The following is a 15,236-nucleotide window of genomic DNA, read 5'->3' on the forward strand; positions in this document are numbered from 1 at the left end:
CTACTTCACCTTTTTATTGAAACAAATAAAAGAAACAGTAAAGGAGTATTACCTCAGGTTGGGTTGCCTCCCAACAAGCGCTTCTTTAACGTCATTAGCTTGACGGTCAGCTTGTTAGGGTGGATTGTAGTGCTTGATGTCCTCTCCTCTCACTATGGAAACATCCCCATTTGATTCCTTCATGATTTCCAAATGTTCCATAGAAAGAACTTTCCTGATTGTGAACACTTGAGGAAGCTGGGAAGGAATGGGTTTGAGGCCAGATGGGATTGGCAGATAATGACTTGATATCACTTTATCTCCCGGAGAGAAACCTTCTGTGGGAATTTTCTTGTTTCTCCACCCTCTTGGCAATTTCTATACAATTCTTCTCTCTCTCTTGAGGATTTCTTCATTGACCCTTATGCTAGGAGGACCCTTCTGATCTGTTTTTATTGATTTTTGTGGCTTTAACTCTTGCAATTCTTGTTTGCCTTCAAAGGATTATTTTAGAGTTCCAGCTGCTGAATTGCCTTCCTCCAAACACAGATTGCTATTATCATCCTTAGGCTTTTCAGGTTCTGGTTTAGGCTCAGATGCAGGTTTAAAAACATGGAAAATGAGCTGTTCATCATGTACTCTTAAAATTAGCTCTCCTTGTTCAATATCTATGAGCGCTCTAGCAGTGGCTAGAAATGGCCTTCCCAGAATGATAGGGTGTAGATAGCTTTCCTCCATGTCCAAAATGACAAAGTCTGTGGGGAAAAAATAATTTCCCACTTTCACCAGCACATTCTCAACTACCCCTTCAGCTTGCTTTTGAGTTTTGTCAGCCAGTTGTATGATTACATCAGTGGATCTCACCTCATTCAGTTGTAGCCTCCTCATAAGAGTCAGAGGCATCACATTTATGCTAGCTCCTAGATCACAGAATCCTCTGTCAATTTTTGTTTCCCCTATGATGCAGGGAATATGAAAACTTCCTGGGTCTGTTTTCTTAGAGACCATATCCTTCTTGATGAGGGCACTGCATTCTTTGTTCATTATTACAGTTTGTCCTCCCTTGAAAACTATTTTCTTGCTCAGCAATTCCTTCAAATACTTTATATGTGTAGGCATCTGCTGGAGGATCTCAAGAAAGGGAATATTGATATGGAGAGACTTAAATGTCTCTAAAAACCTTGAATATGTTTTCCCTTTTTCACCTCCTCCTAACCTCTGAGGAAATGGTGCTTTTGGTTGGTATGTTTCCAGCATGCCTTCCTTTTGCAGTTCTTTGGCTTGCTCAGTTTCACTTTCCTGCTTAGCTTCTTCCACACCTTCCTTCAAGATTTCTGGCTCCTGTTCTGAGGGTCTGATTCCTTCTTCTTCTGAAGCCTCCTTCAACATGGTGATGGCCTTGCATTCTTCCCATCTCACTCCCTTTTGTTCCCCTTTAGGATTCTTCTCCGTGTCACTAGGGAACACTGCAGTCGACTTGGGGGCCTGTTGAGATAGCTCTCCTACTCGAGACTCCATCCTCTTGAGTTTTTCACCATGGTCCCTTAAGGTAGATCTCACATCATCCCTAAAGCTTTTCAACTCATTTATGTCCTGACCCATGTTTGCAAGTATTCCTTCTATCCTGTTTAATTGATCTTGAAATTGTTGGTTCGGATTAGGTTGGGCAGGTTGATTATTTTGGCCATGATATGGTGGTTGGGAGTAGGTGTTTTGTGTGGCTTGGTATGATCTTTGGTTGGAGTTTTGGTATGTGGAATTGTTATGTTGGTTGTGGTTGTAAGGTTTGTGGTTTTGTGGTTGGGTTTGCTGGTTTCCCCACCCAAAGTTTGGGTGGTTTTTCCATCCTGGGTTGTAAGTGTTGGAATGTGGATCATATGATTGCCTTTGTTGGTTTCCCACATAGTTGGCCTCTTCCCAATCACCTCCTTCAATGCTTACTTCCTCTTGATCTTGTGTGTGTATTACAGCCACTTGCTCTGTGTCTAATTTCCTGGTGAGCTCTGCTAGTTGCTTGGCAAACACCTTGTTTTGGGCTAAAATTGTATCAACATGGTTCAGCTCCATGACTCCCTTAGTGTTGTGTCTCTCTGAAGCATAGTAGTACTCATTCTCAGCCACTGTCTCATTCACTTCAATGGCTTCTTCCACAGTCTTTTTCCTGTTCAATGAACCTCCTGATGAATGGTCTACAGCCTTCCTTGATTCATAAGAAAGTCCATCATAGAAAATATGCAATTGCACCCAGTCAGGGAACATGTTTGGTGGGCATTTCCTTGTCAATTCTTTGAACCTCTCCCATGCCTCGTAGAGCGTCTCACCATCTTGTTGTCTGAAAGTCTGAACCTCAGATCGAAGCCTATTGACCTTTTGTGGGGGGTAGAAACGTGCCAGGAACTTGCTTTCCACTTCATCCCAGGTTGTTAGGCTCTCCCTTGGGAATGATTCCAGCCACTTAGCTGCTTTGTCCCTAAGTGAAAATGGGAACAAGAGCAGTTTATAGGCATCTTCCTGGACTCCATTGAACTTCACAGTGTCGCAAATTCTCAAGAATTTTGTGAGATGTTGGTTTGGGTCTTCATTAGCACTCCCACCAAATGAACAATGGTCCTCCACCAGTGATATTAACTGTGGTTTGAGTTCAAAATTGTTGGCCTGAATGGGTGGTTTCTGAATGCTGCTACCACAATTCCCAGAGGTTGGGTTTATGTATGAACCAAGAACCCTCCTCTCAGGAATGGCATTGTTTCCATCAGCCCTCTCATGGTTGTGAAATTCTCTATCCATGTTGAGATCTAGAGCTTCCTCAAAGTTGTCCTCAGATTCTCCTTCAGATTCTTCTTCTCTCAGTACTCTCTTCCCTCTTGCTTCCCTTCTAAGTCTATGAAGGGTCCTCTCTGGTTCGGTATATGGAGGAGTTGATGCCTCTCTTCTCCTAACTGTCATACAAGAACACACCACAAGCAACAAACAAGTGGAATACTCTTGGTTAATGGAAGAGTATGGTTAGAGCAGTTGAGGAATTAATTCAAATAGTTAGTGGGTTAGTGAGTTAGTTGCTTGAAATGAAAGGCATAAGAAAGAAAAAGCAAGTAACAGAGTGCAGAAATTAAAAATTCAACAAGTAATTTGAACTAAATTAACAAAACAAGAAAAAAATGCTCAATCTAGTTAACTTCCAATTGGAGAATTGTCAATCGAAAACCAATCCCCGGCAACGGCGCCATAAACTTGATGAATGCATAAACTTGATATGCTACGATTTTAGGAAATTGCACGATCGGCAAAATTCCTTCCGGCAAGTGCACCGGTTATCGTCAAGTAAAAACTCATAATAGAGTGAGGTCGAATCCCACAAGGATTGGTTGAGTGAGCAATTCGGATTAGAAGTATGTTCTAGTTGAGCGGAATCAAGATTTAGATGAGAATTGCGGAATGTAAAATTTCATGAAATAAAGAGCGAGAAGCTAAATTGCTGAAATTAAAAGGGATGGGGGTGATTGCATGAATTGAAATTGCAGAATGTAAATAGAAAGTGTAGATCAGAAATGGAGAGTTCATTGGGTGTTAGGAGATATTGAGATCTCCGAATCAAACAACTTCTATCTCTTCCTCAACCAATGCATTCATTGAATTTTGCTTGGCAATCTTATATGATTGGATTCCAATCCCTTGGCTCACCAATTCTCTCTAAAAACAAACAAATTCCCAATCCCTTGGTTTAAATGTTCATAAGAAGAGATTATGCTCGATCACTGATTATACCACACAGTTTCATGGACCACAATTTGGTAGGATTACATGTCACAATATCCATCCAAACCCCAATCCAATTCACTGTAAGAAAGCTTCTCTAGCATGAATCCATCATTCCTTTCCCAAGGTTCCGAAGGATTCCAATTATGGATAGTTTCTTTCCCAAGACAACTAACCAATGGAATTAGATCGAGAAGCTTTCTAACAAAATTCAAGGGAAAAGATTGAAGAAGAAGATAAAACTATTATTGATTCATTGAATTACAATAGAGCTCCCTAACCCAATGAAAGGGGTTTAGTGAGTCATAGCTCTGAATTCAATTACAAAAAGATGAAGAATTCTTAAGTGTCAAAAAAGTGCTAACTAACTTCAATTCTATCCTATTTATACACTTTCTAAATTGAGCTTCAGTTGTGTTTCTTGGGCTTTGAGGCTTTTCTTTGATTTCCTTTTGCTTTGGGTTTATGGTCCATAATCCTGATGAGGCTGTGATCCAATTCTGTAACATTCATTGAGCAAACTTAGTGATAAACAAGTAATGACACGAGACTCAACAAATTGAAATTCCAGACTCATCAATTCTTCAGGCCCAATCCCATAAACCATGATATTCAATTGGGTTTCATACCATAATACGTTTAAGTTGAGGTTTGTGCTCAAATGCTAACTTAAACTTCAATATATTTGGCCCAGAAACCCTTTCAAAAGGTGGCGTTTAAGTTGAAGTTTAAGTTTCAGTTTAAGGTTAAACTGAAACTTAAACGTGGAATTGGAAGAAAGCAACCCAGGAGTGTAAAATGTCGAACACGTTTAAGCTTCAGTTTAAGGTTAAACTGAAGCTTAAACGTGGAAATGAAGAAAACAACCCTGGAGGAGCAATTGGGTCGAACACGTTTAACCTCCAGTTTAAGGTTAAACTGGAGGTTAAACGTGGAAAATGAGAAGGCAACCCTGGAGGAGAGAAATAGTCGAACACGTTTAACCTCCAGTTTAAGGTTAAACTGGAGGTTAAACGTGGAAATGCTCCTGGTGCCTCTCTTGCTTCTGGCGTTTAACCTCCAGTTTAAGGTTAAACTGGAGGTTAAACGTGGAATTGCTTCTTGGTGAGAAAAAGTGTCAAACACGTTTAACCTCCAGTTTAAGGTTAAACTGGAGGTTAAACATGGAAATGCTCCTTTGGTTCAATTCTCATTCTGGCGTTTAACCTCCAGTTTAAGGTTAAACTGGAGGTTAAACGTGGAAATGCTTCTTAGTGCCTTTCTCATTCTGGCGTTTAACTTCCAGTTTAAGGTTAAACTGGAGGTTAAACGCCAGTTACAACATTTCCTCCTTTCTCATGATTCTGGCGTTTAAGCTCCAGTTTAGGCTTAAACTGGAGCTTAAACTCCACATTTGATATTCAAGCTTCTTTTATTGATTTTGTTGCTTCCTTGCCTAGCCTCTTCTTCCCTGAAATCATCCAAACAATTGCATCAAAGTCTTGCAAAATTTCATGAGAAATCATCCATTCATAGCATTCAAGTAATATAACTAAAAACTCATGGAATTTGCATCAAAATCATACTGTTTGGATGGTTCATTGCTTTGTTGTTCATTTAACCATTCTTGGTTACTTTAAGCTCAAGAAAATGCATAAAACAACTAAAACTAACAGAAAAATGCTAGTGAAACTAGCCTAAGATGCCTTGGCATCACATTCCCAACCACCAAACCATAATTTTATGATACCAAAGTTAATCCTCCACCAACACTTTCCTCAATCCTAATTCAATCATTTTCCAATATCAAAATCAACCCCATTTCATTCCAATTTTAATCTGTCGCCCCATCCTTACCAATTTCAACATAAATTCATCAACATATTCCAAAATCATCAACTCATCATAATTCACATCATGTATCAACAATATTAACACTCACCTTCATTATACCAACAACATCACTAACTACCATCAATTACCAACCACATCAACAACAATAAATCACATATCCAACATTAAACATCATAATCCTTCAATACCACCCATCATTATCAAATTCACGTATTTCTCATCAACATTCATAATCATTAAATACCAACAACCTCATCAAATCATATAATCAATATTACTAGTATTTGCATTCGTTTCAAACAACACCACCACTTCATTTATCAATCCTCATTGACAACACCAATCATCAACATTCAATAACACTAACAATTTCCAATACTCATCATCAACCACAATAATCCAATATAACCCACAATTATAAAGTATTCCCAATACTCAACCTTCAATCCTATCTTAGGGTCAACTAGCCTAAGTGTCCATGAACATTACATATTACATAAAGAAAATTGAAATCATACCTTGGCCGATTCCCAAACGCACCAAACAACAAAACGAAGCCACCAACCTTGATCCAAAGCCTCAACCAACTTCAACCAACACCAAAGCTCAAACTAACAACACATATATATACCAACATCAAAACCTAAGATACCCAAAACAACTACACACAAAGGTTTAGTTAAACCTTACCTTACCCAACATGAGTAGGGATAAAATCCAACAATTACCCGTTACTAGAGATCACCTAAAGAACCAAAACCACAAAATCTACTCAAAAGCCAAACATGAAATCATGCAGAATCTTAGGGTAGAGAACTGGGGAGTGAAACGTGATTTCTTACCAGAAAAACTTAGATACAAGGGAAGAGCTCATCAAGAGCTTCGCGTGGCCGTAAACAGCTTGTCAATCGGAGGTCCGTAGCTCAAGTTATAGCTCCTGGAAGTGGAGGATGAATAGTATCATCCCTCTTCTCCTCTCTTCTCACAAAAACCGCGGCTCTCACTCTTTGGAGGGTGAGAATGAGCTGAGCTGCTCATTAAACCCACTTATATATGTTGGGCCTTGGGCCCGGTTTGGGCCCAATTCAACCCGTTAGCGTTTTTAGTCCGTTTAGCCCATTTTGGGCTAAACCTTTAAGATTAGTGCCCGGTTTTCAATTCCAAAATTATATTTGTCCTTTCAAAATGAATAAATCACTTTTCAAAATATTATTTTTCCAAAATACGCGGTATTGGACAGACTAAAACCGATGCTGCCAGCTTAAGCGCCAGTACGCACTTTTACAAACCTTTTCGAAAGAAATACATTTTCCAACTCAGAAAAATTCACTGAAATAAAATTTCACATTTATATTTTCAAATTAAAACTTCTAAATTTTGAATATATTCCGAGCACTAAAATTATTTTATTAAAATGGTTTTATGTGAAAACGCAGGTTCTTACAGTTGCTAACAATCAATATGTGTATTCCTCTAAAAAAAGCATGAAAAGAGGGGTCATGGAGCTGGATACATTGGACTTGGCACAAAACAAGGCTATGTCCTTGTTGCAAATTTTATAACCACAAAACAGTAGGATGTGTACCAAGTCGTACCAAGTAATAAACTCGCAGTGAGTGAGTGTCGATCCTATGAGGATTAACAGATTAAGCAAGCAATGATTAATCAATTAATCTAGTCATACTAGCAAATTAGGGTTTTGAAAAGCTTTAACAATGACAATGAATCAAACAAAAGCAAATAGTAAGTGTTGAAAGAGAATTTAATTAGAACAGTTAAGGCTTTAGAGATGTTGAAACTTTTGAATTAATAGTTTTTACTTTCCACCTTCATCATGCAGATATACAATCATCGCAAATCATCAATAATCAAATCGCAATCCCTTGGCAATTCGATTTCTCTTTAACCTAATTAATCGCTAATCCCTTAGTCAATTATTTAAGAAAAGAATTAAGCACGTTCATTGTTTCATAAGCCACATAATTCATAAGAATCTTCCCTAGTTGATTTTATGTCACTTATGAAAGATAGTTTCAAAACTTAAGAGTTGTGAGAATTGGTTTTCAAGCTTAATTCAATTAATCAACTTTTCCAAGAAGTTAAAAGAATTCAAATCAGAGATGAATTGTTTCCCAATACATTCAAACTCCTTAGGATGAAGAACAAAAACCTATTCTTGAAAAGATATCAACGCATAAATCAAAAGTAGAAAAAGCTAGTATATTAATCCATGGAATCAACAGAGCTCCTAACCTTAACCAAGGAGAATTAGTTACTCATGTTCTTCAGAGAAATCATAAATTATTCAAACTAAAAACTGCGGAAGAGGAGATCCCCCTTAATGTGTCTAACTTCTTTCTTAAATATACTTACTCTACAAGGAATTCAAATTCAAACTAAAACAAAAGTCAAATTTAAAACAGAATCAAATCTAACTAATCAATGATTGCCTTTAGCAAAGCTTTCCAATCTTTTCCTCTTGCAAATCCTTAATTAATGTTCTAATTAGTGTACTTTGAATTGACCAAGTAAATGATGAAGAATTGGAGGTCTTGAGGCTTGATTTGAGCCCCCTAGAAGTAGCAAAAGATCTCACATGGCACGTGAAGGATTTATGTCGCACGTAGAGCTCAAACTCAATCCGTTTTCCTCTGTGTTTGCTCGACGTACCATGTGAAGAGTTCTACATGGTACGTGCTCTTGAATTCCTCTAATTGTAGCCTCTATTTGGTTCTGGCGTGGCACGTAAAAAATCTCACGTCCTATGTGAAAGTCCACTCGTGAGTACGCTTGCCTCATGCGTATGCACGATACCTCAAAATTCTCTTGTTGTGCGTACGCATGGGTCATGCATACGCACGATAGCCAACGTCCCTTGTCAAATCAGGGGGTCATGCGTACGCACGGGTTATGTGTATGCATGACTGAGCAAATTTTGCCACTTGTGCATACAAAACGGGCATGCGTACTGATGACATGTCATCATGTTATGTTTTTCTAGACTTTTTCACATAAGAAATTAATGATTAATGCTTAATTGTTGAGTTTTTTTTGTGCTTAAATAGTATATTTTTTTATCTTTTGATTTATAAATTTTGTAGGAAATAAGTAAAAAAAGAAGCAAAATAGCACAAAATCAGCTCAAAAAAAGAAAAGAAGAATTTTGGGACATATTTTAGAGTTTAGACACGGTTTGAAATCTTAGACCACGCTTTTAAAAGCATGGCCCATAACCATGAAGCCGTGGCATTTAATAACATGATACATTTGCATTAATGCCTTATGCATGCATTATCATGAGTTAATAACTAAAGCATGCATGCATTTAATTATTAATGCCAATTAAGAATGAATGAAATGAATGAACGCTACGTTAAGTAATTGGCATTACTAATAAAGTTAATAAAAGCATGCATGTGGTATTATTAATGCCATCAATTCTTTGCAAAGGCGTGAATGAAAACATACATGCAATACATTATTAACGCCATCATGAACCATGCGTTAATATAAATTGCTAAAGGCATTAATAATATTTGTGGCGTTAAAGCAAGGAACGCTGCAACGCGCCAAACAATGAGCGCTCAAAGTGAGCGCTACGCTCACTAAAGCGAGCGTTTTCGGGTGTTTCAAGTTGGAAAGGATTGGCTAGCGCTCAAAATTCTAAAGGAGCACTCACTAGGAGAGCGCTAATTGAGGGGAGAAGCGCACATGAGGAGCAGCGCTTAGCAAGCGAGCATAGCGCTCATTAAGGGAGCGCTAATGAAGAGGAAATGTGGCATATGAGAGAAGCACGCAAGGAGTGAACGATGCGCTCATTTTGTCAACTGGCACACCCAAACACCATCCTGACCCGCTTCATACAAGGCCAAACCAACAAAGCCCCAAAGCAAGCAGAGTCCAATTGACATCACTCAAAGGCACAAGGATCATCTAGAATAGTAATTTTGCATTTAATTATAATTTGTTTTCAATTTCAATTTCATTTTCATTTTGTAAAGTCTATATAAAGGCACCAGTTTCATTTCATTGAGGAGATCGATGAGGCTACTAGGCAGCAGTAGGAGTAGGAATAGGAATAGAATAGAAGGCTCTCTTTGATACACTTTTATTTTTCTGCACTTTCTATATTTCAGTCTTGAATTCAGTTTATGAAATTTCAATTTCTGCAATCCTCTACTACAATTTTCTTTTCTGCAATTTTACCTTTCTGTTCATGTTCATCAGTCTGATTTAAACTTCCTGAAATTTTACATATTTTGCAATTATTCTGAGTTCTGATTTACTGCATCATTTAATTTTCCAGCACCCGATTCCCTCTACATTTGCTGCAATTTACTTTTCTTGCCCTTTAAGCTTCTGCTGATTTATATTCTGCAATTTACAGCTCTCTGCAATTTACTTTCTATTGCTTAATTTCACCCAATTCACCACTGTTAGCTTGACTAAACTAATCACTCCACTAAAGTTGCTCGATCCATCAATCCCTGTGGGATCGACCTCACTCTTGTGAGTTATTACTACTTGATGCGACCCGGTACACTTGCCGGTGAGTTTGTGTGGAATCATTTTTCCCTCATCAAGTTTTTGGTATACTCGCCGGTGAGTTTGTGTGGAATCATTTTTCCCTCATCACATACGCACGGCTCCTACTTTGGCATTGTACGCCAATGTTCCCACGTCCCACATGAAGTGCCTTAGTGCCCCTGGGAGTGTATCTTTAGTTTCTATTTGCTCCTCCATTTTTGTTCTTTGTGATTCGTGGCTTTCTTTTTCTTCAATCTTCACCCATTCTCTTCTAATTTCTCCTGTAATCAATGAATGTACACTAACTAAAAGTATTGCTCAATTAATCATTAAATCACTACTTATCTTGCAATTATTGTTAGTTTATTGAATGGAATTCTAAGAGAAAAATACTAAAGATGTGCACGCATCAGTCCCAACAAATTAGTGCACTTACTAAGCAATTTGGACATATGCAAGTCTCAACAGTAGAAACACAAGGCCTTGCTTATAACATGAATGGAAAAGCCTCTTATAGTGAAAGTTGTGAGCTACCTAATCATGATTATTCCCCTGTAGAACAAGTGAACTATATGAAAAATCCTCCTAGACCACCACATAATGACCCTTTCTCAAAAACCTATAACCTTGGAATAGGAATCACCCCAATTTTGGATGGGGTGATTAAGGCCAAAGAAGCAACAATTTCAGCAACTTCAACAACCATTAACCACCTCAACTACCTTAACCACAACCACCCCAAAACTCTTAAAAGCTCTCTGGTGCGGGCTTTAACGTTGGTTTAGAATTTCACAAAAATAGAATCTCGTTGCAAGAATAGTCTAAACCAACAATCAACTCCCAACCAAAGTTTGGAAGGACAAATTGTCACAATTCAACATAAATATAAACAGGGAGTTTTACTTCCTGGGTCGTCTCCCAAGTACTATTGCCAATGAGTGCGCAATTTCGGTTGTAAAGGCAAACAAGATTTTCAAAGAAGAGATAAACAATTAAAGGAATAAAAGAACACTCAAAATTGCAAGTAATGAACTAATAAAGGAATTAAAGAACTAGCTATGTAATATGAATGACTAAGATATGAAAGTGATTGATGTATGTATGTGTGAGTGTGATTCAAAGCATAAATGCAATCCTGGCTTAGGATGAGCTAGGATCCTTTCCTTGTTGCAACCACAACTATGACAATTGTAATGGATTAATCTCACTTAGTTAACCCTTACATTGGAGAGTAGGTTAAGTGAGCATAGTTGTTCTTAATCCACAATTACTAACTCACTTGCTAATTGCCTTAGCAACAAGTTAGCGTTAGTGGAAATAAGAACAATTAAGAATCCAAGAATTATCACTAAATGTTAGACATTCCAACTCTAGGAACCCATATGCTCATTTTCCCAAGCCAAGAGGTGGAAATTTAACCCATAATCAAAATTGACATATCCACAAACACTTGGTAGGCATAAACACTAAACATGGAAAAATGAGAAAATGCTTGAAACTATGAGCAACAAATGATCAATAGCAACAATAGCAACTCAACCAAGCATGTAATAATCATCAATAATCAAAATCATCAACAAGAGATCAAAATTGCAAAAAGTATATATATTATCACTATGACTTTAATTATAAGAAAGAGTATCAAAATTATAACTATAAAAAGTAGTAATTAAGAGATACTTACAATGGAGGTTAGCAAAAATCAAACATTAAAAATGGAAATGGCACTTGAAATGTAAAACCTTAATATAAACCTTAATGGTGTTGAGAGAAAACTTAGAGAAAAACTAAACTAAAGCGTTATACTACTATCTAAAAAACTACCCTAATGATATGCTCCCCCTCTACTATGTTTGCCCCCTCCAATATGAGCTCTTAGCATCAGAATTGGGCCTCCAAGCCCCTCAAAATACGAGTCACGTGCGTTTTTAATGAAGGCATGCGCGGGTACCTGTGCATGCGCACAGATGTGTGCGCACGCACACTTGGCCGAAATCTCAAGTTGTGCATACCGACAATGGGTGTGCGCAAGCACACTTCACGATACTTTGGATGATCGTGCGATGCGCCAGATGCTATGCACTCGCACACTTCGCCTTTGCTTTGCTGCTTGTGCGTACACACAGCACACATTGCTATGCTCTTCTCCTTTGTTTCTTCATGCTTCCTCCTCCTTGCATGCTCTTATTCCATTCTCACCAAGCCATTCCTACCTTATACATCTGAAATCACTCACAAACAGCATCAAGGTATTGAATGGAAGGCAAATGGAATAAAATTAGGTTAAATTAGGCACAAAAGAGCATGTCTTCGTAATCAAGCATAATTTAGGAGCATGTCCTCTCAATTCTAACAAAAAATTATCGTAAAATATGGATTCATCAATTCTCCCATACTTAAACACTAGTATGTCCTCGTGCTATTCACAATTAAATGAGATGAATAAAAGGGCAAACAATTTATTTAATTTACTACCTATATGCATGCAACTAACCTAGATATTACCTACTAATATCTACTTTACTAAAACTTGGTAGAAACAAACCATGAAATTCCAATCAATCCCAAGAAAGCCTTAGGGCCAAGGCAAAAAGTCAATGCATTATGATCAATGTCCAAAGAATTGAATTGAGATTTCCAAAACTAACAAACAACTTGCGAGAAGATACAATATAAGACACAAGAACATAGAATTGAGCGATCCAACCCTTAATCAGATGTGTATTCACTCTATTCGCTCAGTGTTTAGGGCTTAATCACTCAATTCTTCTTTAATAATGTTTTTCAAAGATTTGCAAGTCATCTAACAATCAACTAATATTTGATGCATGAAAACAAATATCATGAGGTCTTTGGAGGGTTGTAATGGGGCTAGGGTTAAGGTAAATTAATATGGTTAAGTGGAGTTAGTGAATTAGGTCTTTGATTAGCTCAAGTATCCACCTAATCCTATATCATCCTATATGCACATAACAAAACAACCTAACTACCCATTTATCTCCTATGTCAGATCTACTCATGCATTTTCTTTCCAAAACACAAACATATACATCCTTTTATTTGGCTTTTTTATTTCATATGCTACTATGCACAAAATCTGATTTGATTTGATTTTTTTTTTCAAATTGTAAAATCAAATTTTCCTTGTTTTTGTCAACAACAAGAGATGCTGGTGCAGTGATTTAACAACCACAGACTAACCGGCAAGTGCACCAGGTCGTACAAAGAAATACCTCAGGTGAGTGAGGGTCGATCCCACGAGGATTGATAGATCAAGCAACAATGATTGAGTGATTGGCTTAGTTAGGCAAGCAAAAAGTAGTTTTGAGATGTTCAAAAGGTTTAAGTCGAAAATATTAGAAGGCAGGCACTCAAGTAAATAAGTTGAAAATAAAATTTTGGAGAAAACAATTAAGGTTTCAGAGTTATCTATTTTTCCGGATTAACTTTTCTTACTAACTATTTTAATCATGTAGGATTTAATTTATCGCAAACTATATGTGACTAGACCCTAATTCCTTAGACCTTTCTAGTTTCCTCTAAAATTCATCAACAGCCAATTCCTTGGTCAATTAATTCCAATTAGAGGGTGATGATCAAATTCCAGTTTATATGCCACAAGAATCCTAATTATCCAAAAATAAGGGGATTATATGTCACGTTTCCCGTTAAATACAAACAATTAGAAATTCAGGATAATATGTTTTCAAGCTATTGTTCAAGTAAAAAGCTATTCCAAGTTATACAAGAACTCAAATAGAAAGAGGGTCATTGATGAGCGGATAATTTATACGCTTTTTGGCATTGTTTTTAGTATGTTTTTAGTATGTTTTAGTTAGTTTTTAGTATATTTTTATTAGTTTTTAGTTAAAATTCACTTTTCTGGACTTTACTATGAGTTTGTGTATTTTTCTGTGATTTCAGGTATTTTCTGGCTGAAATTGAAGGACTTGAGCAAAAATCTGATTCAGAGACTGAAAAGGACTGCAGATGCTGTTAGATTCTGACCTCCCTGCACTCGAAGTTGATTTTCTGGAGCTACAGAAGCCCAATTGGCGCGCTCTCAACGGTGTTGGAAAGTAGACATCCTGGGCTTTCCAGCAATGTATAATGGTCCATACTTTGCCCGAGATTTTATGGCCCAAACCGGCATTCCAAATCAGCTCAAAGCTGCCCGGCGTTAAACGCCGGAACTGGCACAAGAATGGGAGTTAAACGGCCAAACTGGCACAAAAGCCGGCGTTTAACTCCAAGAAGAGTCTTTACACGAAAATGCTTCAATGCTCAGCTCAAGCACACACCAAGTGGGCCCGGAAGTGGATTTTTCTGTCATTTACTCATTTCTGTAAACCTTAGGCTACTAGTTCTTTATAAATAAGACCTTTTGCTATTGTATTTTCATCTTTGGATCTTTGGATCTTAGATCATCTTTAGATCTTTGAATCTTTTGATCATGTATTGGGAGGCTGGCCATTCGGCCATGCCTAGACCTTGTTCTTATGTATTTTCAACGGTAGAGTTTCTACACACCATAGATTAAGGTGTGGAGCTCTACTGTACCTCGAGTATTAATGCAATTACTATTGTTCTTCTATTCAATTCAGCTTGTTCTTATTCCAAGATATTCATTCGCACTCAAGAACATGATGAATGTGATGATTATGTGACGCTCATCATCATTCTCACTTATGAACGCGTGCCTGACAACCACTTCCGTTCTACAAGCAAACAAGGCTTGAATGTTTATCTCTTGGATCCCTTAATCGGAATCTTCGTGGTATAAGCTAGAATTGATGGTGGCATTCAAGAGAATCCGGAAGGTCTAAACCTTGTCTGTGGTATTCTGAGTAGGATTCAATGATTGAATGACTGTGACGAGCTTCAAACTCCTGAAAGCTGGGCGTTAGTGACAGACGCAAAAGAATCAATGGATTCTATTCCAACCTGATTGAGAACCGACAGATGAATAGCCGTGCCGTGACAGGGTGCGTTGAACATTTTCACTGAGAGGACAGGACTGTAGCAACTGACAACGGTGATGCCCAACATACAGCTTGCCATGGAAAGGAGTAAGAAGGATTGGATGAAGACAGTAGGAAAGCAGAGAGACGGAAGGGACAAAGCATCTCCATACGCTTATC

General features: G+C 37.7%; 1 non-coding gene across 1 annotated transcript; it reads left to right on the forward strand.

Annotated features, from left to right (window-relative positions):
* Positions 1–2,236: 2,236 nt before the first annotated feature.
* Positions 2,237–2,340, forward strand: LOC130978076 (small nucleolar RNA R71). Its single transcript, XR_009085740.1, has one exon. It is a non-coding gene; the product is annotated as a small nucleolar RNA R71 (small nucleolar RNA).
* The last annotated feature ends 12,896 nt before the right edge of the window (positions 2,341–15,236 follow it).

This window comes from Arachis stenosperma, chromosome 4, assembly GCF_014773155.1.
Source record: "Arachis stenosperma cultivar V10309 chromosome 4, arast.V10309.gnm1.PFL2, whole genome shotgun sequence".
Lineage (NCBI taxonomy): Eukaryota > Viridiplantae > Streptophyta > Magnoliopsida > Fabales > Fabaceae > Arachis > Arachis stenosperma.